Here is a 25,529-nt window from a genome sequence, read left to right as displayed (position 1 = left end):
TGTCATACTGTTAACTGGGTTTAGATCACAAGTTATACGGTGTGATTGGTGTGGCTGGTATGAGTCTTACCCGGGATTCAATATCCTTCCTTATTGTGTACGCTCGTCCGGGCACAGTATCCTAACTGAGGCTTGGAGGAGGGTCATAGGGGGAGGAGCCAGTACACACCACCTGATCCTAAAGCTTTAGTTTTGTGCCCTGTCTCCTGCGGAGCCGCTGATCCCCATGGTCCTGACGGAGTCCCCAGCATCCACTACGGACTACGAGAAATAGATTTATCGGTAAGTAAAATCTTATTTTTTTTATTTTATTGTTATTTTACTATGTATTTAAGACAAAAACATAGGGATATCATCCACACTTCTTATTTCACAATAAACATGTCAAGAACAATTAAACTTCTTATTTTTTTATAAAAATATAGTAAACCCCTTATAAGTAAATGTGATTTGGTAATTTTTTTTATATGCTATTTCTTGATGTACAAAGGAGTATAATTGAGAATATAAAAGTATTATTAAAAAAGCTTTCAATACCTTACATTTCGCAGACCTATGTTATTATTCAGTTATGGGCATTTCATTCCCAGAAAATAGGAAAGACTGGGGCAGATGTATTAAGCCTGGAGAAGACATAAAGAAGTGATAAAGCGGTAATAAGTGCAAGGTGATAACGCACCAGCCAATCAGATCCATTATGTAAATTGACAGTTATGAGCCGATTGGCTGGTGTCTTATCACCTTGCACTTATCACCACATTTTCACTTCTTTATGCCTCCTCCAGGCTTAATACATCTGCCCCAATGGGAGCAGGAGGCTTCCATGTCATGTGACCGCAGCCAAGCCAATCAGAGCAGGAGACAGTTCAGTGCATTCAGCACATGTGATGTGTATCTTTCCTCACCGGACTATGGGTGTGCTGTGTTTCGTGGTAAGTGGGCAAAGTGTGTGACATTGGGGATTGCGATTTTCTAAGTTCTAATTTAATCATGTGATTATATTGTATATATTGGTGCTTTAATATTATAGTGTTACAATTCTATTCTGAGTCAAACCAATGCTTAATTTTTTTCCCCTTATAGTCATTAATTCTTTCTTCCAGCTCTAGTTTTGCAGAGGGGTACATTCCCCTGCTTTGCAGCTGCTGTCAGGTCTTCAACAATTTATTCACTCGCTTACAAGAACAAGTGAGGTTTTTTTGTGTTTCATACAAGTGTTAGTGTACTAAAAAATATCGGGCGTACCGTTTTGGATACTCAGGAATAGGGCACCCTGCTGATCAGTTTAGCTAAGGGGGCATTTTCCTTTACTTGCCAGTTTACTCTGTTTGTCAAGTACTCCTAAACAATGCACTGCCCACTTGTGCCATAAGACTCATTGTGACTGTATTCTCTGAAAGCACTTTGCATCTGATTTCTTAAATTTATAAAACATCTGCTGTTCTCAAGGCTCCCTTTGCATAGAAACCCACAAAAGACAAAGATGAAAAGGAAAAACAGTCATTTATAGAACAAATGGCTAGAATGATTTATAAGTCGTTATTGATGTACTATTGAATAAGAAATGTTAATTCATGCTATTGTTTTAAAAAAATAAATAGTGATCAGCCCACTGACAAAGTATGCTAATACAACACTCAAAGCGTATCTGACATGCAGTTTAGAAAAATCCTACAATAATAATACAGTCTTTGTAGAAGCCTAATTGTAATGTAGAATTATTAACACATGTTTTTGATTGGAAACATTTTAAGTGGTATTTCACATAAAAAGAAAAAGAAAAAAAAGAATAACATATGTGCGCGGAGGGCAATGGGATGCGGTGTACAGTGTTATGTGCATAGATGAAATGATGTGTAGCATGCAGTGTAACAGTCCCCGCTATACGTCATGCACTGTGCTATTCAGACTTTACTGATGATCACAACATTCTAAATAAAGTTCAGGTTATGTATCAGAAGTAAAGGGAAACAGGGAATTCGACATTGGCCCTCATTCTAAGTTGATCGCTCGCTGTCGTTTTTCGCAGCGCAGCGATCAGGTTACATCTGCGCATGCGTATGCACCGCAATGTGCACACGCGTCATACGAGTACAAACAGCATCGTCCCGCTTGGCTGCACAAGCGTTCACACACTTGCAAAGCGAAAATACAGAGGCGGCGACTATCTGATCGCTGCTCTGCAAAAATAGCTAGCGAGCGATCAACTCTGAATGAGGGCCATTGTCCCATAGGTTAATTGCAGACAGATTTATAAAGGGGAAAGGAGAGGTAGTCTGTATCTTTCCAGGTCCGTCTGTGATAGTATAGTCTAATATCTGGCTGTGGATAATCTTGCCACAAGACTGGTCGTCTTCCGTTTCCACACAATATGATATATGCAGAGCCATACGACATCCTTGGTTGCCCTGTAAGTGTATATACCAGGAATAGTCAGTCTCGGCCATAGTGTAGACCATTTTCTAATTTAGGAACCAGCTTAAAAGTTTAGGATTCTGACAGCCCCCAATGCATAGTACATAGTACCCCCAGTTCAAATGGGTCAATCCAATTAGGTGTGCATTTACAAAAGTGAATGAATGAAATATGTATACATAGCATGAATGTGCGCACCCGTGTAATGTGAGATCCAATTAGAAGTGCCAATTCCGGTACTCAAGGTGAGTTTGCACAACTCTTCTACAAAATGCAACCTGGGAGAAGTGAATGAGAAAGTGGGTAACCATCATGTACCCCAATAAAGTGACAACTGAAATATTTGGGGAGGGGGTGGAGTGTTGTTAGTGTTTCCTGCTCTGGGACTGGCAGTCTGCAGCTCCCCCATAGGTCACACTCCTAACTGCTGGCAGTGCTGCAGCCAGAGGGAGAAGGACCACAGCCTACAGTCACCCTCTTGGCGGTTGTTGTATAAAATGTCGACATTTAACACATCGACTTTCAGAATGTTGACACTGATGTGTTTCTTTGTTATTGAGGCTATGTCTTTGTGCTCATTTTCTACTCCATGGGGCTGCTGCAAAGTGAGTACTACACCAGGAATTATATTCGCATGCGGTTTTACCCATTTTGTACTGCAGTTTGCATAAGTTGCTTCATATTGCTCTGCGAATGCTCACAAAGATAGTGTTCCTATAATGCATGTCTGCAGACCTGCGTATCTGAAACTTCTCCTTTACTGCTGGAGAGGCGGAGAAGGGCAGCAGTGATGTGTGGTGAGGCGAGGCAGAGTCTTTCCGGTCTTACTCCAGTATAAGCCAGAGTTTTGACTATATAAAGTATATGCAAAATGCTAAGAATATATTCTAATTCTCTTATTTGTATTATTCTAATCATTTTTTCTAGTCAACACTCTGGAGTAAAAAGTCTGACAGTTGAGGCATTGCCCCCATGCCTATCTTTTCCCCACATCTCTGATCAAATCTCACCAAATTTCCAAAGGTATATAATGCTGCACCGGTGTATAATGCCCAAATGAAGCCTTGGGCTCATATATTGTGTGTGCATTTGGCTCTGGTACTAGCCAGTGCCTCCTCAGCCATTTACCTCACCGCATGTCACCTGTAGGCAGTATGCTGTAATCAGTGGCGGAACATGTGAGTGATGGGCCCAGGTGCAAAAATATAATTTGGGCCCCCCTTCTCCACCACAACCCAAGTTCACAATATGCCACATGGCAAAGGGTGACAGGGGGATGCAGAGGGTGACAGCGGAAGGCAAGGGGAGGCAAAAGGTAACAGCGGAAGGCAAGGGGAGGCAGAAGGTGAGCAAGGGGAGGTAGAAGGTGACAGCGGAAGGCAATGTGAGGCAGAGGGTGAAAGGAAGCGGCAGTGGGCGACGGAGAGGCAGTGGGGCTCACCCAGCTCTGTGTACTTGGCCATTTGTCCGATATTGCTCAAAATGGTCTGCGAGGGGAAAGCCAGGGGATAACTAGTTTCTGGTCTGGGCAGCAGTGGGCCCCTTAGTCCTCGGGGACCCTGGTGCAATGTGCCTGCTGCACCAATGGTAGTTCCGCCCCTGGCTGTAATGGCTTGTTCGTGCAAACGTAACTCATGCAGATCTGCAGAAATGCAAATATATACCTGTTTGGATGTGTATCTGCTAGAGGGCAGGTGCATACACATACTTGTGTTCATACTATAATTAACTTGGCAGAGCCAGAAACCACTGTAAGGGGCCAATTCAATTGTTTTGGGTGGCTAAAAATCCTGTATAAATGAGACGCCCAAACAATTGTCACAATTCAATTGTTGTTTGGGTGCCCATGCACATTGCGGATGTTGTGCCCAAACAGACTGGATGTAGCTGCCTAAAACGGCTAAACTCCTGCTTTTGGCATCCAAACTCCCGTTCAGACGTCCAAAGTGCCAAGTTTGCACACATTTTTTCTCTCCCCTCAGGAGGCTGCAAGAAAAAATGTCGGCCAAGCAGCTACTGGGCATGTAAATGGAGCAACAATTGCTTTGTTTGCGTCCCCTAGTGGTAGCCGCGGGTTAAAGAATTGAATCGGCACCTAAATGTGTGCAGTTCCTGCGTAGGGGTGGAAATATGCTAATGATTTTCCAGTTTATAAAAGTCTTTAATAGTGTCCAAAAACTGTATGTGTTTATTTTTGCACCTATTCGTTTAAGTTTACTACTTCTAAACCAGTATGATGTTTCCCTTTATGCTTTAGGAAACATTCTCATTGCTCAGATAATTTCAGAAAAGTGGAATCTGCTGTTATTTTCATGCAGGCTTTCTCTTGTTGTATGCCTGGTTTTGTAGCAAGGACTTAAAAGGAAACTGCACTGAAATTTCACCTATTTGTGAAAATAAGCATCTGAGCTTTATAAAGGAAGGAAGCATTTGTATCTACATTAAGATTGGTGTTCTGATTTGAATTGCCTCTACCTCAATGGTTCTAGTTGGCAATGTGTGATGTAATAAAAGGGTACAATCACTGAGAGCTTTCTTCTGTAATATTGGCCTCCTAGATGGCACAACACTGTTTCATTTGTTACTGAATAGAATGTAGTATCGCCTGTTGCCTAAATTTGCAAAACTCTTAAGGAATACTTTCCAAAATGATAGCTGCAGGATACAGAAGTATTACTCCGATGGCTTCATTTAAAACTTGTTTACTTGGAAACACTGTACACGTTATCTACAAAATTTCATGATACTTTTGGATAGTTGTTGTCAGTGTTCTGTAGCAGCATGTGAATTATACATCCATGTACTGACATAGAGGAAGTATTGCTGGTGTTGGACCGTTGACTTGGAAACTCGTGAACACAAACCTCATAGATTTTCCTTTACAGTCTGTACAATTTCACCTTATCATACATTTCTAACATTGGGTGCATATTATTTATTTATTAACAGTTTCTTATATAGCGCAGCAAATTCCGTTGCGCTTTACTCCGCACATCACTGAGAATTTTATTGCCCCACAATTGCATATGTTTTCGCTTCCTGTGCGTAAGTTGTTTTTGTTTTTTGTTTAATCAGTTTTTGTTTATTTTGTCTGTTTTTCCTCCTCTTCTTAGGGAAATTAATATACACTGGCTGGGGGTCCTCATCACCATAGAACACTTGGCCTGGAACCTGTCCTACTCTGGTGAGTACTGCGTCACAGTCCCTCTATTCCCTTCAGTTCATGTGGCAGCTTAAAGCCCTCTTACTCAACGCAGACCCAAAACTATGTACAGCCTTCTGATTTTATCTTACTTCTTAAGTGGACATTTGCAGGAATCCAATTCTTACCATTTAACATCGCACATAAACAGGACTTCAGGAGGACCTACATTTTATATCTATCTATATAGATGTTCCTATTTCTTTTCTCGTTTCACTATATTATCTTAAACTGGTCTCCCATGTTACAGGTAATTTTATGTTTTTGTGTAGGTTAATAATTTGCTGAAAGATCAGCTTGGCAACTAATTTTTGCACATCCATTGCCTAATTTTGAACAGTTCCCACAAACACTAAATGAACATAGATAATAAACTTTATAGGCTGACCCTTTACTTGCCACCTGAGTGCAAGAAGATTTTTTTTAGAGCATCTTATTAGACAACCAAACCATTAAATATTGGGATGTTATGCAATTTGAAGCTAATAATGAGATATTACTTCTATTTCTTAGACACTAGTTAGTTTAAATTAGGTACAGTAATGGCTAGAAATGTGTATATATTTTTTATTATGGTGTGCTTTCACCATTTTTATATTATATTCATCTATAAAATAGTATAGTATCACTTCTTCTGTTCCTGATTTTTGCATCCTATTAACCTTCTTGAGAGCCTACTTGCAAATAAAGAAGTGCTCAACGCGTTCAAAGCTTAAAATGACAAGATTTAGAAATGTACTATTTTTGACTCTCAATTTTTTATTTTATTTTTTTTGTACTTTTTTTTTTTGTACTTTTTAAATCTGTTGAATCTGGTTTTCTTGTTAGCCCACAATGCAGCTATGTCTTAGGCCAGACACATACGCTTGGATATCACATGCCATTATTGAGAACTTGTTCCATTATCTCAGTGTGTGTAATTTTGCTTTGGGTCCAACGACGTAATATTGGGATGTAGTTACAATGCCGCCTGACAGGATCCCGGCAGCTGGTATCCCGACCGGCGGCATAATGCCGGCATCATAATCCCGACGGCGAAATACCGACGTCTGGAATCCTGATCGATCTTTTAGCGATACACGCTCGCGTCGTGCCGCGCGCGGGTGTGGGGTAAGGTTAGGTTTAGTAATTAGAAGGGGGTTAGGGTGCAGGGACAGGAAGGGGATTGTTAGTTACTGGGGTGGGGGGTTAGGGTTAAGCACCAAGCGGGGTTGGTTAGGTTTAGGCAGCGGGGAAGGGATGTTTAGGGTTAGGCACCACCGGGGAGGGTTAGGTTTAGGCACCCACAAGGTGTAGGGTAAGGGGCAGGGGAGGTTTAGGGTATGGTTTGGGGGGCTATCTGTATTCTGACCGTTGGCATCCCGTCCATCGGTATATCATACCGAATTCCTAATATTACCTGTGCTATCGAAGCTTATGTGTCCCCGAAATGTCCACAGTGTCCGATTTAACATAATGTAGAAATATATATATTGGTAAATGTAGCTGTCAGTGTATACAGTTGCACTGAGCAGTATAAGGTAGGTTAGTTGGCTCCCAACAAAATTTAACCTCAGTGTGTGCATATGTGTACATACATGGAATATTGATTGTAAGCTCCACTGGGACAGGGCTTGATGTGAACAAATATTCCCTGTAAAGCACTGTGGAATATGTGTGTGTGCTGTATACATAACTGGTAATACAGGTTGAGTATCCCTTATCCAAAATGCTTGGGACCAGAAGTATTTTGGATATCGGATTTTTCTGTATTTTGGAATAATTGCATACCATAATGACATGACATATGGCGATGGGACCTAAGTCCACAGAATGTATTTATGTTTCATATACACCTTATACACACAGCCTGGAGGTCATTTTAGCCAATATATTTTATAACTTTATGCATTAAACAAAGTGTGTCTACATTCACACAATTCATTTATGTTTCATATACACCTTATACACACAGCCTGAAAGTCATTTAATACAATATTTTTAATAACTTTGTGTATTAAACAAAGTTTGTGTACATTGGGTCATCAGAAAACAAAGATTTCGCTATCTCACTCAAAAAAAATCAGTATTTCGGAATATTCCATATTTTGAAATATTTGGATATGGGATACTCAACCTGTAATAATAAAAAAATAAGGGTGGTTGATATGAGGAGCAGAGAGGCTTTTGTATGCCCCTCTGAGCTTTGTGTACTATAAAATACACCCCCTACTTCTTTCCCATCTGCCATCACACCACATGACAGAGCTGTGATGCTGTGGAAGCTTTACTTGTTAGTCCTCCAGAGAGTATTAGAGGAGATAAAACATATTTTTTGCCCTTTTTTTTTTTTTTTTTTTTTTTTTAATTTTTCACCAGTGTTGTTTTTTTATAGGCTATCCAGTTAGGGTCGCTCATAAAAGAAACTGCTTTCCTCCCAAAAACACACAGGATCAGTGAAACCTGTGTGCTTTAGGGAGAAACAGAGTCGCATGAAATTGGGGCTGTTCCTGGGGATATGGTTTGGCCTGCCTAATTTACCGCGACGAATAGGATACCGCCAAGTGTATTACTGTTTTCCCATTGGCTAAGTGATTAAGAACCACATCCTTACAATTACTCTAAATATCATCAGACCTACATTTCCACCTCTGGCAGCATACGTGTGGTGCAGGGCATTTGGGTAAAGCAAATAACATACAAATACACAGTTACACCTCTGGAACAGGTGAAAAGGAAGGAGGAGTTCTCGTAAGGGGGGTACACACGGAAAGATCCGTACTTCAATTCTAAGCAGTCTGACTAGATTGCTTAGAAATGAAGCACAGATCTCTCCGTGTGTATGCCCATAGTGATAGCGATCTGCGGTCCCCGAGCGTCGCTATCGCTGACTCTAGATTTGGCATGCGTGCAAGAGAGAGATGTGTGCTGAGCGGTCTGTGCTAGATCGCTCAGCACACATTTCCCCTGTGTGTAGGGGGCTTTAGACAACGTGTGTACTGATAGAGCAATAAATTGGTGAGCGGCTTAGGTGTTTTACTCTGTAGGACTGCTGAAAATATTCAGCAAATCGAAGGTAAAAGACTTGCTGGAGACTGTTATCTTTTCAGCAAGCAGATAAGGTGGTGGATTGGATTCCTGGCCTGCTTGTGAACCCTACTTAATGAATGGTTGCTAGGCAAATTGCATCTCAATCAGTTTAATCCTCTAGATGTCATGTACAGGTCCATTCTTTGAGAAGGAAAGCAGCACCAGTCACACAACTGACAGAGAAGGTCAGCTCAGAATAACTATCGGCAAATGAATGGTTATGCTGATATCAGGCTCTGGAAAATTCTGCATTAGGACTAATTCATGAGTTCTGACATGCTGCATTATTGTATCTTTTGGGTGAATGCAACTTTTCCCATAACAAGGAATAGGGATGCACTGAAGCATCAAGCACAGGGTTTCAAGTGACTGCATGCACAGTGTCAACTTTTTTATGTACAGATGTTTTCACATACATCTAGCCTCCTTTCGCATTAAACAACCCTTCTGGTTGCGCCACTTTGTGGCTTGATTCTGTAGCGACAGCTGTTTTTGGTTTATTTACTTTTTCTGTTAAAATGTTTTATTTCAAATGAAGCTAATAGGATGCACACGCAGCTACTGGTGATTAAAATTATGTGCAGCATGCCTATATTCTGTGTGCGACTGCAACTGCATAAGGAATACCATGCTACAGTGTTTGCCTGGAAAAGCATTCCATATGCAGATATCATTGCACAATGGGGGTAATTCCAAGTTGATCGCAGCAGGAAATTTTTTAGCAATTGGGCAAAACCATGTGCACTGCAGGGGAGGCAGATATAACATGTGCAGAAAGAGTTAGATTTGGGTGGGTTATTTTGTTTCTGTGCAGGGTAAATACTGGCTGCTTTATTTTTACACTGCAAATTAGATTGCAGATTGAACACACCACACCCAAATCTATCTCTCTCTGCACATGTTAAATCTGCCTCCCCTGCAGTGCACATGGTTTTGCCCAACTGCTAACAAAATTCCTGCTGCGATCAATTTGGAATTACCCCCAATATACACATTTGGGTGTAACTTGTACTGCAGTTAATTTTTGTTTATTTTAACACTTTGTTCCGTGTGTTGGTCGTCTGCAGTGTTAAATATTACATTCGTCTCCAATGCAGTGCACATACATGGAATCAGATATAAGTGATTACATACTGTATTTATCTCACTAAGTATTTGGCTTGAACATCTGTCACCTGTGTAAAGAAATTGCATGTAAATGCATATTAAACGCAACGTAACTTGAGGTTTTGCAAATATTTTAATGTTTTACATTTTTGTATGTAGCCTTAATTAGGAGTAGTGAATTTCCACTATCCTCTGCAAAATGTAGAAGTGACACATCCTTGTACAGTACATAACTGGCTAGATACTAGTCGGATGGCATTTATAATGGTAGCTTTAAGTTTGTTAGAAAGAACTGCCACTCAAACAAAAGAATTGTCACTCACTCTGGTTCTATTCTCTTCTCTACTAATCGCTACACTAGAAGCACCAAGACTACAAACTTTTTTTTTTTTCAATTGTTGCAATAATGGTGTAGCTCACTCAGACAGCAGGCACCTCTTAGTGCTTTTACACATGGTCACTAAAAGCAGACTTCCTAAAGCCCACTAAGCGCTTTTAACACTGATACTCCAAAAATAACATTAGCAAATAGACGTGCACTCACACACTTTCTGACAAACGTTCACTTTGCGTTACGCCAAACTTAGCATTGGTTGTAGCATTCACAAGTGTGAATGTTATTTAGTACTCTATACTATAAAGGAGGCTTTTGAACCCTGTTGAGGCAAGGCCATCATAATGTCGCACTGATTTTTCGGTTACAACTTTCGACAGCGAAAATTGCTGAGATTCCCCCCTTTATCTTATGATCAGTGTATTTTTTTTATGTTGCTGGAAATGACTACTTTTGACTTGCCTGCTCAGAGCCCAGGCCTTAACTCCATGATACACCTTTGGAATGCAGATGCTGAACGCTATGCGTTTTCCATTTAGAAACTTAAATTGATGACACTGAGAACGCAGATACTGTTAAGTTAAAGCCGGCATGCTCACATCCTAATAATGCAATTTACAGATTTGTCCTCACTGGCTACATATGATATCCTGGCAGATGGGATGCCGGCTGTCACTACACAGACAATGGCATTCCGGCTGCAAGACCGAGTCTTCTCGTGGGCTCCCTGCACTCCCCACGCTATGGGCCTGGTGGCTCGCTTCGCTTGCCACAGGTTCAGTTACCACTCGGTTGGTGGTTTGGACCCACCAACCTAGTGGGAATACGCTGCGTGTGTCAGGATGCGGGGCGTTGGTATTTCACCGGTTGTTGAGATTCCGGCATCGGTCTCCTGAATGCTGGGATCCCGACAGTCTGTATATTTTTTTTTTTTTTTCAATAAATGTTTATTGGTTAAGGGTAAGAACATATTACAGCGAGTAATAGAAGACAGCATATACAATTCAAATGTCAATAAATCCAATTGATATAAGCTATGACTGTTTATGAACTTAACATGGCCTGCTGTTGGGGAACACCCCAGCTAGGGCCTTATCTGAAATTTAAAGTCGCTTCAGGCCGTTCTAGATGCTTGCTGCCTCAATAAAGCATTTCCAATTTTTAAAACAGTTCCAGAAAACTTTACAGAAGAGTACAGAGTGGAGAGGAAGAAGAGAAAAGAAAAAGGAAAAAAGAAAAAAAGGGGGGGGGGGGGGTTAGAGAGTCTGAGAAGACGGGGGGAAGAAGGGGGGAGGGGAGGACACAGCGAATCTTCTGTGTCTAGTCTGGTCGGGGGTCTGAGGTATACGTTTCTAGCTCCAATCGTTCCCAGGAGGACAGCGGGGGAGCCCGGGTAGGGGATCAAAGTAAATGGTCTAGGTCGCTACAGCAATGTCGAGTAAGCTTGTGAGGCCTTAAATTCGAGCCAAGGGGACCAAGTAGTCGTGAATCTCTGGTTCGTCTCCGGTGTCACCCGCAATTCCTCCATAGTCATATACCAATCTACTCTGGCGATCCACTCCTTCACGGTAGGAGGAGTAGTCGATCGCCAGTGAACCGGAATGACCGCTTTGGCTGCGCTATTGAGAAATTTTAATATAGATTTTTTATATGTTGACAGGGGCCATGAAGTACAGTTGAGAAGCCAGAAAGTAGGCTCCGAAGGAACCCCCGGATCCACTATCAATTTTGAAATTGCTATAACCTTATCCCAGAAGGGACGAAGCTCGGGGCAGCTCCACCAGATGTGCATCGGGGAGCCCGGATGATTGCTACATCTCCAACACGCATCTGTTACATTGGGAAACATTTTAGCTAATGTTTGGGGGCACCTATACCAGCGAGACAGGACTTTAAAGTGCGTCTCAAGGACCGAATAACTAGAGGAGCTGGCGAAGGTGGCTTGAAAGCTCTTCTCCCAGTCCTCCTCCGACAAGTCTATCTGCACGTCATGGCCCCAGTCTCTAGCATATTTGGGTAGATCTGGGAATTTATTCTCAAGCAGTATTCGATAGCACCTTGAGAGGAAGTGTGGTGGGCGAGAAGGCTCCAGGCAGAGGCTCTCAAAAGCTGTTAATGATCTACTCAGGCTCGGGCGTATAGCGCTCCCCATGGCAAAATGTTTTAATTGGAGATATTTCCAGATCTCTGAAGGCGATAGGTTCCACTTGGATTGCAGTAAGGGGAAAGGGACCATCTCTCCACGTTCCACCAGCCCGCCGACACGTGTCACCCCCGCCCTTTTCCAAGAGTCGAATCCCAGGCCTGAGGCAGCCGGTGGGAAATCTGGGTTGTTGAACAATGGAGTCAGAGGGGAATATTTAGAGGATATGTGTGGTAGTACCCTAAGTCTTCCCCAGCGTGTAAGTGTAGGGCCAATAGTAGGGTGATCCACACGTGGCAGCCTTGAGTGCCAGGGGTAGTATGCAATGGGGGCAGGCATCACCGTTCCCTCGATATGAACCCACTGTTTTATGTCATGTGGGCGCGACCATTCCATGATTCGGTGGAGAATAATGGCCTCATAGTACAGAGTAAAGTGCGGCAACTGAAGACCCCCCTTGTGTTTAGGGCGAAAAAGGATGTCGTGCCGGAAACGAGGTCGTTTATCTCCCCAGACGAAGTCCCTCACCGAATTATGTAAGTCTCTGAACCATGCTTTGGGAATGGATATCGGGAGCGCCTGGAGGAGATAAAGGACCCTCGGCAGAGCATTCATTTTGATGACACTAAGCCTCCCCAACCAGGACAGTCTTTTGTTGCCCCAATCCCGGAACTCAGAACGGAGTGAGGTCAGTAGTTTTTTGAAATTTTCGTCAAAAAGGCGTGATAAGTCTTTATGGAGTGTGATCCCCAAGTATTTGAAGCTAGAGGGATGCCAGTGGAAGGGGAAGGATTGTTTAAGATTATCAAGAGCTTGGGAGGCCAGTGACACATTCACTGCCACTGACTTGGAGAGATTAATCTTGAAGTTTGACATAGAACCGTACCTATCTAGCTCGGTCATCAGGTTGGGGACGGACACCACCGGGTTCGACAGGATAGCTAACAGGTCATCTGCGAACAGTGCGAGTTTGAATTCTCTACCCCCAGCCGTGAGTCCCGAGATGTTTGGATTTAATCTAATGGCTCCCGCCAAGGCCTCCATACAGAGGACAAAAATTAGTGGCGAGAGGGGGCATCCTTGTCTAGTGCCATTCCTTATCGGAACCGGGCGGGACAAGTCTCCATTAATTTTAATCCTTGCAGAGGGGGAGTTATAAAGTGCTAAAATGCGCCCTAAACTGATCGGTCCCAACCCCAGGTGACTACTCTGTCAAAAGCCTTCTCGGCATCGGTAGAAAGCACCACCACCGGTTCACTTTTGCTCGAGGCCAAGTGTATCAAATCAATGATCTTGGTGGTGGTATCGCGGGCCTCTCTTCCTGGTATGAAACCCACCTGATCCGAATGCACAATATTGGGGAGTAGCAGCTTCAATCTGTTTGCTATAAGTTTAGCAAACAGCTTGACGTCTGTGTTGAGGAGGGATATGGGTCGGTAACTAGCGCATTGTGCCGGGTCTTTCCCTTCCTTTGGTATAACTGTAATGAATGCCTCTAATGATTGAGGGGAGAAACCTCGGTCGTCAGATATCTCATTGAATGCCAGTAGCATTTTGGGCAGGAGAGCGCTCTTAAAGAGTTTGTAATAAGAAACTGTATAGCCATCTGGGCCTGGGCTCTTTCCGGAAGGAGCTTCCTTAAGGGCTTGTTCCAATTCCGGGAGGGTAAAGGGGGAGTCTAGCCAGGCACTCTCATCCGCTGATATTTTAGGGAGTCCTGCGTCACCAAGGTATCCCTCCACCAGGTCTCGAGTTGTCGACAGGGATGTCGGGGTTCCTAGCGTCCGAAGATTATATAATTTGGAGTAGTAAGCGTGGAAGGTTTCGGCGATGTCCTTTGTAAGGGTGCGGCGAGTCCCCGCCGCATCCTGTACCGATTGTATAAATAGCGTGGCCCTCTGCGCGCGGAGCGCCCTAGCCAATAGCTTCCCCGGTCTGTTGCCCCATTGATAGAAGCGGTTTCTACAGAGCCTGTAGTCCCTCTTAATGTCCGCGAACAACAGTTTGTTGAGAGCAGATCTTGTCTCAGTCAGGGCGGTCAGTACCGATGGGGAGGGGTTCGTTTTGTGTGATGTCTCTAAGTCCTTAAGTCGCTGGAGTAAGGTAGTCTTTTCCCCGAGTCTCTCTTTTTTCAGCATGGTGCCTAGCTGTATGAGCTTTCCTCGTAGAACACACTTGTGGGCTTCCCACACCGTGACCCGGGAGACATCTGGCGTCTCATTATCTAGGAAATAGTTCTCCAAAGTCTCAAGCAGCTGGGGTTGGAACCTCGTATCCATCAGAAGTTGTTCATTCAACAGCCAGGTACATTGCTTGGAGTGTGGATGGGATGTCTCCAGGGTCAGGTAGACAGGAGCGTGGTCCGACCAAGTGATTAGTCCAATAGCTGTTTCCCTAACTAAATGTAGGAATCTGTGAGGTAGGAGGAAATAGTCTAGTCTGGAGTAAATGTCGTGGGGTCTGGAGTAGAACGTATAGTCCCTGTCCCCGGGGTGTTGAAGCCGCCAGGTGTCGATCAGCTGGTGGTCGTGGAGGGACCGCCGCACCCCACGGTGCGATGCTAGGGAGGGCCTCGCCGGCGCCCCAGAGATGTCCACCTCTGGTTGGAGGGTCCAATTAAGATCGCCTCCAATAACTGGAATACCCGCTATTAAGGGGGCTACACGATTCAGAGCCTTCGCCAAGAATCTAGGTTGTGATTGGTTGGGAGCGTATAGGTTGATAAATGTATATGGCTGATCGAACAGTGTACATTTCACTAGGAGTATCCTGCCCTCCCCCAAGGATTCGGACGTTATATCTTGAAAAGGCAAACGTTAGATAGCAAAATAGCTACTCCTAGAGATTTACTCTTGCTGTTGTTGTTGTTGTAGAAAGAATGTGGGTAGTTACGGTCTTTGAGACCCGGGGCCACTCCCACTTTGAAGTGGGTTTCCTGTAAAAACGCCACATCAGCTCTGAATGCAAAGAGGTCCCTAAGCAGCCTCGAGCGTTTCTCCGGGACATTGAGGCCCTTCACGTTAAGAGAAACCAATTTTATATGTGTCAGTTTAGGATCTACCGCCATCGTCTGGGAACATATATGGAATGCTTAGTACGACCCAGAAGACACGACTTCTCGCACAGTGGAGAGATACATAGTAGGGGGAGGGGGGGAGGAGAGGTAGAAAAAGAAACAGAAACAAAGAGAACATAGAGAAGGTAGGTCGACAGACCTAACATATGCAGATATCAGCTGAAAAAATAAACTGATTAAATGGCAACTCTACCGCCTCCTGGGAGCTCGGACGCGCTATTCGCGTCGGAGACCAAGAATACTCGGGCGGTGTAGGGGCGAACTGGGGGGGGTCAGTGCCAGCCCCAGCCCCAACAGGGAATATAACATCACAATCAATAATACATCTGAACAGTTTGATCACACAACTAAGAAGAAACAACTACTGAAAATAAATGGATTTTAACCAGGAACAGGTGACTCCGACCCGTGCAGGTCTGGTGGACATTCGTTAAGTCGAGTACGTTCTCGGTACCCCGACCACCTCCCAACTGGGAGAGTGTGCCGCACGGCATGGAGATCCCCCGAGTCAGCGATAATTCCTTTAAGCTAAGGAAGGATCACCCGAAATTGCTCCAGTGAAAGTCCCGAACCAGGCTGCGATTTTCACCTCTTTGCCGATTGCGTGGAGGAACGCAGCTCCCTGGGGGGTCTCGGGTTGCGGTGGACCAGGTGCCAGTCGTTGTCAGGGTGGGTGAGTTCAGGTGGGGCGCCGTCGGTCAGAGGCTCCTGCCATTCTGGAAGAGAGACCTGTGGTATTCCCAGCGCTTGGCAGAAAAGGGGCAAATCGGAGGGGTCCTTAAAGGTATATAGAGTCCCATTGTGCGAGGACTGTAGGCCAAAAGGGAAGCTCCATCGATATTTGATGCCCAGCTTCCGAAGTTCTGTAGTGAGCGGGTGTAAGGCTCTGCGCTTCTGAAGGGTCGTCCACGATAGGTCCTGGAAGATCTGGAGTTTATGAGAGGCAATCTCTATCACGTCCATGCGGCGGGTTTTGCGAAGGATCTCTTCTTTTTCCGTGTAGTAATGAAGACGACAGATAATGTCGCGAGGGCGATCAGACGGTGCGCCCCTGGGTCTCAAAGCTCGGTGGGCCCTGTCGAATTCGATTATGGAAGCGGGATCACGGCCCAAAATTTCATTGAAAACCGTCGTGAGGAAGTCAGTGAGGCAGGCAGGGGCAATATCCTCCGAAACTCCCCTGACCCCTCCGAAACTCCCCTGACCCTCAGGTTATTTCTCCTTCCGCGGTTATCCAAATCTTCTACACGGTCTTGGAGCTGTTGAAGGCAGGACGCCTGTTTGATAATGGTGGCCCTGAGGGCGTTATGTGCAGCTGCTGTGTCTGAGGAGAAGCCTTCCAGCGTAGACAGGCGGGAGCCGATGTGTGTTATTTCTACCTGAACCGCAGCGATCTCTGAGCGTACCGTTTCCCGGACTCTTCCTTCCAAGTGCTCAAAGTCCTGCTTAGTTGGTAGGGCCTGCAGCAGGGTCAGAATCTGGGCGAGACTTCCCGGGTCCGTCGTGGCGTGTGGGGCTGCCGTCTGTGATCCCACCTGGGAAGCCGAGTCCGAGTCAGGCGAGAAACGTGGGGTCGAAGGTAGGGAGGCAGCCACCGTAGGGGCGGAGCCCTGGGGGAGAAAAAATTGCCGCATATCTACCGAGGTCGGGGTATCCATTGCACGCGTCGGGGTGAGTGTATGTGGCCTCTTTCCTCTCCCTTGCGATCCTTTCTTTCCTCTCACCATGTGGCACCTTGGGTACGTCAGTAGAACATCAGAAGTGACGTTGTGTGATTAGAGCATCCTCCCGTCGGGGTCAGCACCGGCACGCCACCCCAGAGTCTAGGTGGCTAGCCGGCCATCAGTATAGGAGTAAACTTGCAAAAAAGAAACAGACCGGCCGCAGGGCCATGGGTTGAGAGATATTCCGGGTCCTCTACGGCAAAGCGATAGCAGCTGAGTGACACAGTGGGGGCCGGGCGCAGGAATGGCACGGATGACTGCCAGTATGCCCTCCACGTTTCAGGTGTCACATCACAGGGGCCCGAGGGGGCAGGGAGCATGCGTGTGGAGTGGGAGCAGTGAGCTGGCTAGAATAGGGGTGACAGGAGCCTGTGAGGCACTATATAATGTCACTGCTTATGAGTTGCAGTGGTGCTGCCAGTCCCAAGATGGCCGCCGGCTGGTCCCCAAGGCTGCAGCAGCCCACTGTCTCTCCCTCTGTCTCCCAAATGCAAGGGCCGGGTCAGTGGGGGTATTGGGGGTTGGAGCCTGGGTTATTGGCCCCACAGGAGGTCCCCTGCAGCAGCCGCTACGGCCGAGTAGTCAGCGGCGCCAACCACAAGATGGCCGCCGCCACCGCCAGCCGCGGCCCTTACCTCGGGCGTCTCCGGCAGTCCGTGGTCTCTAGCTGGGGCCTCAGTGTATCCTGCAGAGCGTCCAGCGGTGGGGCGTGCTCCCAGAGCGGGGGAGCAAATCCGCCGAGCGGGCTGAGCGCTCCGGATCCAGCAAGGTGTTCCCTCCGGCGGCTCGCACTCCAAATTGAGGTCCCGGCCTCAGCACTGGAGGTAGGCCGCAATCCGCAGGGGGCAACACAGGACTCCACAGCTCTCACCTCCCAGCACCAGGTCGATTGGCAGGCTCAGATAGGTCCAGTGCAGTCGGTTGGCACTAAATATCGCGGGCCCAGGCACTTTAATAGGGATGGCCAAGCTGGAGCTCCACGTATTCCCAGCTTTCCCTGATGCCGGCCAAGCCACGCCCCCCCGACAGTCTGTATATTGACTGCATCCCGTCCTCACACGTCTTCGCCTATAATTTCTGCATGGCGTGGTGTTGCCGTGATGCTTAAACATCCTGGCAAAGTGTACCAGCAGCAGGCTTTTGTTATGTTAACATTCGCGTGCTCCTTGTAAACGCTGCGAATGGGCACATCGTCTGAGTGTGGGTTGCGGGAGTACAGCTCCCAGCTGCCTGCTCCTATTAAGTGCCACCGACCTCCCCTCTCCTATCGGGCAGCGTGAGCACCGGTGCCTGCGGCCACAAGTAGTCACTTCCCGCTGGTGTTTGCAGGAGCGTGCTTATGCATGCTACAGGTACGCTACGTTGTGCCGGGAATCATTGCAGGCAACGCTGCATAAGGACACATCTGTACAGCATTTTAACATTGTCTGCTTTACAACTTCAACCATGGTGGTAAATAATCATGTTTGAAGTTCTAAAGCTGACACTGGTAAAATGCTGTAAATTGCTTTATTAGCATGCGGGTTCAATATAACTGTGTCTGCATTCTCAATGTCAACCTTTTAATTGTCTAAAGCTGGGTACACACAGTGCGATTCAGACTACGACCAATATTGACTACGATCTGCCCGGAGGCATGAACCTCCCATATAGTCAATATTGGCCTGCCTCAGAGTCTATTTTCCCTTGCGTTGCTGGGACCGCACATCGGCGTCGCAAGGTGTTTCCACATGGTGCGATATGCACTATGTTTTCTACCTATATGGACTATATAGTCCATATTGGTAGTTAATATCGCACTTTGTGTAGGCCCCTTAGGGCAGTCCTGGCCAACCTGTGGTTCTCCAGCATGCCCTGCCACAGTTACTATATTAGGGAATGCTTAAAATGTCAGATTGTGTTGGAATGTGTAGTTTCACAACAGCTGGGGAACCGCAGGTTGCCCTGGCCTTGTCTAAGGGTTGATATATTAAGCATTAAAAAAGTGGATAAGTGGACCAGTAGAGACGTTGCCCATAGCAATTCGCTTCGAGGTAGCATTTAATAAGTACATTCTATAAAATGATTCTAAGAGCTGATTGATTAGTTGCTATGGGTAACTTCTCCACTCTTTTTACTACTTGATACATTGGCCCCTAAATCACATACAGACTCCCTCTGAGCCAGGTCTTATCACCCAACACCAGTGCCTAACCTCTCTAAAGGAGGGTACTCACGGAGCGATTGCTGCTTAAAATCTAAGCAATCTGACCCCCCCCACAGCGATAGCGATGCGCAGCCCCGCGCATCGCTATCGCTTGTGCTAGATTGGCCTGCAAGCAGGCCAATCTAGCAGGTCGCTCACTTCACCCGCTGGGTGTAATGAGCGCCCCCCCGTCTCCCTCTGCACGCTCAGCACACATTGCGCTGTGCTGAGTGGGGGGAGAGATGTGTGCTGAGCGAACCGTTCAGCACACATCTCTTCCCAAATCGTCCCGTGAATATGGCCCTTAAGCAGATAGTGACGCGTGGGGCAGCGCATTGCTATCGCTGTAGGGGATACACACGGAGAGATTGCTTAGAATTTAAGTACGGATCTCCCCGTGTGTATCCCCCCTTAAATCGGTGTGAGCAGCAGCTTATCAGGGATTTTGTTTCACCTTCCTAAGGCAGATGAAACCAAATCCCAAATGTGAGAACACACAGGTTTCACAGAACCTGCGTGTTTTTGTGAGAATTTTTTTTATTTCTTATTTACAGGTGATCTAATTGGATAGCCTGTAAGAAGAAGAAAAAAAATAAAAAAAAAATATATATATATAGATTTAGATATTAAAAAAACTGTAAATTAGGAAAATTCTGGAAAATCTACTAATTTTCACACCCACTGTTTTATCATGGGTAATTGAATTCCCCCTCTATACTGTTGTGGCTGGATGCAAGGCGGAAGATCAGTCGCTGGTAAAGCAGCAAAGGGGGAACCAACTTCATGTTAATACTCATGGTTTTGGAATGAGATGTACAAACGGCACATATAGCTGGACTGGGTGTCCACATTTGCATTGCCAAATAGAGTGATACTACACTTTAGTTCTACAAAAATCTTAGAATTTTAAATAGTGTCTTTAATTGTAATGGTTCATTTATTCTCTTCAGAGCTGCAGAAAGCGTTGCTGCTTTATACATAAATAATAAAGTAGACCTGGGCCAGGCTGGTATAAAGCTTAGACAAAGACTTGTACTGTGTCATTGTTATCAGGCAGAAGCATGTTCTTTAAGCCTCTTTGCCAGTAGAGCGATGTACATGATGCGCTCGCCCATGGAACTCTGATTTTGCAGAGAACAAGCGCTCATGAATGCTGCAGCCTGTGTTGAAATTGACACACAGCGTAGAACACACCATTCAGATTTCAGTGTGCTTTTCAAGGGGATTTTGTAGTTTGCATTAAAACTTAAATTAATTCATTAATGTACAATGCCAAGTTTTGGAAGTAGGCTTCTCAGTTTCAGGATATAAATTTAACCAAGTTCAGGGTATTTCCTCTCATTCTCTATTTATGATCAGATTATCTTAAAATACTGTATTCTGTTTTAGGATAGTGCTGATTAGTTGAGGTTGTATATATGAAATGGATAATTGTCAGCAGAAATGGGTGAGTGAGCACGGGGATAGAATTGCACAGTGAGCGGCTTAATGTTGCCGATGAGGCTTATTGTGCAGAAAGTTACTACTAGAGCATGGTAGCGTGAGCAAAGGGCAAGAAGCACTAGGTTTACCTCCATCCACATCTACCGCCCAACAATGATCATTGCATGGCACGGGAAATAGCTTGGCTCTGATGGCAGGTGTGAAGGGCCGTACTAATGTGGAGATGTCCCCAGAGATGTGTGCTGAGTGTTCTAGCACAGACCGCTCAGCACACATCTATAGTCAGATTGCTTAGAAATTAGCGGAACATCGCTCCGTGTTTACCCTCCCTTTACTCCCACTATACTCACCTTGAGTATTGGGGTAAGGAGGAAAGTAGCAGAGCGCTGTATGGGGAAAATGATCTAAGGACAAGCATGAAGACAGTTGGGGCTGTAGAAGAGGGATCAGTATGAGGTCCCGGCGCTCGAAATACCAACGCCGGAATCCGAAAGTGGAAGAAGCTGATGGGTGAGGTGTTCTCCCCTTTCCCCAACCCACTAACCCTAGCTCTCCCTACCCGCAGCCTAATCTTAATTCTTAACATCCCCACTTGGTGCCTAACCCTAACCACCCCCCGGAGGTACCTAAACCCGTGTCCCCGCTGCCTAAACCTAACCCCACCTCCCTGCTGCCTAACCCTAACACTCCCTTGCCCCGCAGACTTACCTGTGGCGAGCCGCGGACAGTCCTTGTTCGGGATCCCGGCTGTCGGTATTCTGGCGCCGGGATGGTGCACCCATTCTGGATGCCGGTATCTGCATTCAGAATAGGTCGGTATTCCGGCTGCTGTGATACCGGCAGCCGGGATCTTGACTGCTTCCCGTAGAAGACATGAGGAACTGAGTTTACAGATCCTCTCCATTTAATGCGGCAGACCTTATTTATAAATGTCTTGCCTTTTTTATTCAATATACGACAGCTTCATAGCTGAAACAAGACTAAATCATATTGGGGAACAGTTGAAGAACAATTTCTCTGCATTGATTTTGTAAATGATAGAAACCATGAAAACAATATTTTTGTACTTTGTTATTTTCTGGGATATTTGCCTATCCTAGTGCGGATCTGAGCATTGGGAGGCAAGCTGTGTAAATATTGTGACAGTTGGAGCAGTGTGTGTTTTTAATGTGAAATTTTATTTTGTGTATTTAAAGCTTAGTTTCCTTATAATCTACAGATAAGACATTTCAATTTTAATTAAAATCAGCAATAATTGGTTTTGCGTTTTATCATGTTTTTGCTGTACTACTGCTTAGAAGTTCTAGATTACTCCATTCAGTCTTTATTAACTACTGTTAAACGTCTCAATGCCCAATTTGGTGATTATTTTCTGCAGCTGTAACACTGTAGGGTGAAGTAGAGCTTTGCAGTTTGAAATACTTGACAGCAGGTTTCCATCACTTTAGGTATCAAGGAACTGAGTGATCGTGTTGCCCTTGGGTTTAACCTAGATGAGAATCTGCAAGAATGACACTGCAAACTAATGATTATCTCACAGGAGTGCCCCAAGCCGAACACTCCTCTCTTCTGTTCATTCCTTCATTTTTTTTTCTTCATTTTTTTATTTTTTTACGGACAAGTTTTAATATTAGTTGCTTCCAGTTGTGCACCCATAAGTCTCTTATTTATATATATATATATATATATATATATATATATATATATATATATATATATATTATAATATTAATACAGAATTTGCTGTAGGGTGCCATAGTACGGACTGGGGGCCTAATTTAATTTTAAGGTTGGATTATTTTGCAGTTTGACCCCGTTTGTGCACACTACGATCTGTATGAATGCACAGTCGATCGATAATCGTTCCCCTTGCGAATTCACACAACAGCGATCAGGTCTGAATCGGGCACAGAGTCACACAACAGCCAGCATTCCAACAATAATGGCCATACAACCAGTAGTGCAGCTATGGTGGAATGTACCGTAACGTCAAACCGTGTCATGATGATTCTAAAGTAATAGGGGAATCTTTTTAGTTTTTGTGTATGATTTAAATCTATGTACTAATGCTACCAAGTGTGTGTCTTCATCACCACCCCCTCTATCCCCTCAAAACAGCCAGACGATGGGTGAGAGGAGGAAAGTATCATTCAGAAGAATACTAACTGGAAAAACACAGCTACCATACACCTAGAAGTGAGGGCATGTCCCCTCCCTCCCCTCATAGCTCTCACCAGCCACTCCTGTAAATCTGTGCCTGCCCCGTCTCCCTCTCTTCCCTCCTTCCTCCTGTCTGCCCTTGTCAATCTGCCCAGCCTAGCAGTGGCGTAACTATTAATGTTGCTCTCCCCTGCCAAAAAACTTCCTGGTGCTCCCCCATGGCATTTCAGTTTGGTAAAACAAACATGGCTGTTTCTAGTAAATTTGACTCCCTGTGTAAAGTAAAAAATGTGCACCCACCCCCCGTAGACCTATTAAAATAAAGAAATCCAAGCAGGGGGTGTGGCGTTGCAAGAAAAGACTACCTTATACCCCAGTTTTGCAACCTGCACACCCAGACATTGGCCACCACAGGAAAAAAAAAATCCTGATTCATTTCCATTACATTATTTGTCATTTTTCTCCTTGTAGTAATGCCCCTTACACATTATGCCACACACCGTAATGGCCATTACACAATATGCCACACACTGTAATGCCCATTACACAATATGCCACACACTGTAATGCCCATTACACAATATGCCACACACTGTAATGCCTCTGACACAATATGCCACACACAATTATGCTCCTGACAATATGCCATGTACAATTATGCCCCTGACACCATTTTATGCCCAACACACAATAATGCCCCTTACCAAAATTTTCTAAATTACCTGTTGTCAGGGTTCTCATGGTCGTTGTCAGGGGCTTCATGCTCTGGATTTCATGCTCAGGATTTCATGCTCATTGCTAGGTATTTCATGCTTGTTGCCAAGGGTTTTATGCTCGTTGCCAAGGGTTTTATGTTCTGGGTTCCATGCTTGTTGCCAGGGGTTTCATGCTCTGGGTTCCATGCTCATTGCCAGGGATTTCATGGCAGGAGATGCAGCTTTCTGCATCTTCTCCTAACGGTGCCAGTGTTTGGAGCACTTCTGGTTAATGCTATACACACTTTGCTTCTCTGACAGATGCTAGAGTTCAAGTAGGACCTCTAGCATCAGTCTCCTCCTAGGCGGCGGCCATCTTTGGAGGGACATTTTCAGCAGCCTAGACATATTGGGGCCGATTCAGACACTTACGCTATGAAGCAATTTCTGCACATATGCGCTGGTACGCGCATGTGCAAGGTCCTAAATTGCATTTTCTTCAGAACGCAGTTTAAGGCCTGGAGGGGGACTGGAAGGGGGCATCAACGCCACGTTTTGTGGGCATCGATGTACCATTTTAGGGGTGGTCGCCGCGGCCGCGTGACATCACACGCAGCCGCTGGAACCCTTCACATGGCGGCAAGCCGTCTGCCTTTGCAGCTATGCTGTGCAGGCAGAGAGGTGCTCTAAACATGCGAAAGCATCGCCGCCATGTGATGGTCCCAGATGTTTGCGGGGGTAGGGCTGGATCTGGCATGCGGTGTGAACTTGCCCTGTGCTGGGTGTAACCCCGCATGTCAAAGAAATTGTTTGTAGATGTGTGTTTTCTCGCACATCTACGATGAGGTCTGAATTAGGCCCATTGTCCAGAAGAGAAATATGCCTGTGCTCGTTTTACCCATATTGTGCTAGCTGCATGGCATTATTAATACCATATATGTATATGAGACAGAGACTTTTTTGTTATCAGCGCTAACATTAGTGTACTGCAAATCAGTGTGTATCTAGCCAATAAATGCATGGGAATTTTGTTCATAGTTTGAACAAAACATTTGAGCTTGCAGGCCGTTAAGGGGCGACAAACCTCTGCAAATTATTACTAGCATATCCGCCATTAGATTACAGTTAAACACACTCGCTTCTATGGTTGTGTAATGTCCAGACCAGGGCTGGCTTGTGAGCCACCCCCAACTAGGTCTTGTATAGCCTTGAGTGAAAGCAACCATTATACTATGCAACATTTAAAAACAAAACAGAAAAAAATTGTCCTGCACTGGGTTTTACCTGTATTGTACATGGTACCGGCTACATGACAATATTAAGGCCATATACCGTAGGTATACAAAACAGAAAGCCTTTTGTTATCATTGCTAACATTAGAAAACTGTAACTCTATGTGATTCTAGCAAATAAAAGCATTCCGATTTTATTCATATTTTCATCAAATTATTTAAGTTTGCAGCCTGTGGTAAAGGGAACCCAATCAATGTAAGTTCCTACACTATCACCATTCGATTATGTATATTGCACAGAACGATATATCATAAAAGAACCAGACAAATGGCCTGATTCAGAGATGGAAACAGAATTGACTCCATATACCGCAGGGAACAGAGTAGGTGTGGGTAGGGGGTATATAAGGGAAGGAACAGGGTGAAAATAGACAGATAGGGAAAGGAGGGTATGGGGACAACCAGATAAGGGATCGGAAATGTGGAGTGAGAGAGAGACGTGGTGATATGAGTGCCGAAATGAAAGAGGGGTAGGGAATGGAGTACACAAAAAAAAGGATTGAGCCAGCAACACTGATGACAACAGCTAGGGACCTGGTGTACATGTTCACTACCACCCAGCAGCCGCAGTGGGCAATATAGACACGAGAGACAGAAGGAGGGGGACAGAAAAACAGGAGGCTAAAAAAATCAGGATCCCGATTACTAAGGTAAGAAGGAATAGGGTGAAGGGTCTATGTACTA

General features: G+C 45.1%; 1 protein-coding gene across 2 annotated transcripts in view; it reads left to right on the top strand.

Moving 5' to 3' along the window:
* The window catches only part of FAM222B (family with sequence similarity 222 member B), a 311,554-nt gene that overhangs the window by 112,689 nt on the left and 173,336 nt on the right, over window positions 1-25,529 (top strand). For both annotated transcript variants that reach the window (XM_063955895.1, XM_063955896.1), the window contains one exon: window positions 5,529-5,599. The gene's annotated coding sequence lies outside the window, so the exon portion shown is untranslated. The remainder of the gene's footprint in view (window positions 1-5,528; window positions 5,600-25,529) is intronic.

This window comes from Pseudophryne corroboree, chromosome 2 (genome assembly GCF_028390025.1).
Source record: "Pseudophryne corroboree isolate aPseCor3 chromosome 2, aPseCor3.hap2, whole genome shotgun sequence".
Lineage (NCBI taxonomy): Eukaryota > Metazoa > Chordata > Amphibia > Anura > Myobatrachidae > Pseudophryne > Pseudophryne corroboree.
The sequence above is the reverse complement of the archived record's forward strand: the minus strand, read 5'-3'. Positions and strand labels throughout refer to the sequence as shown.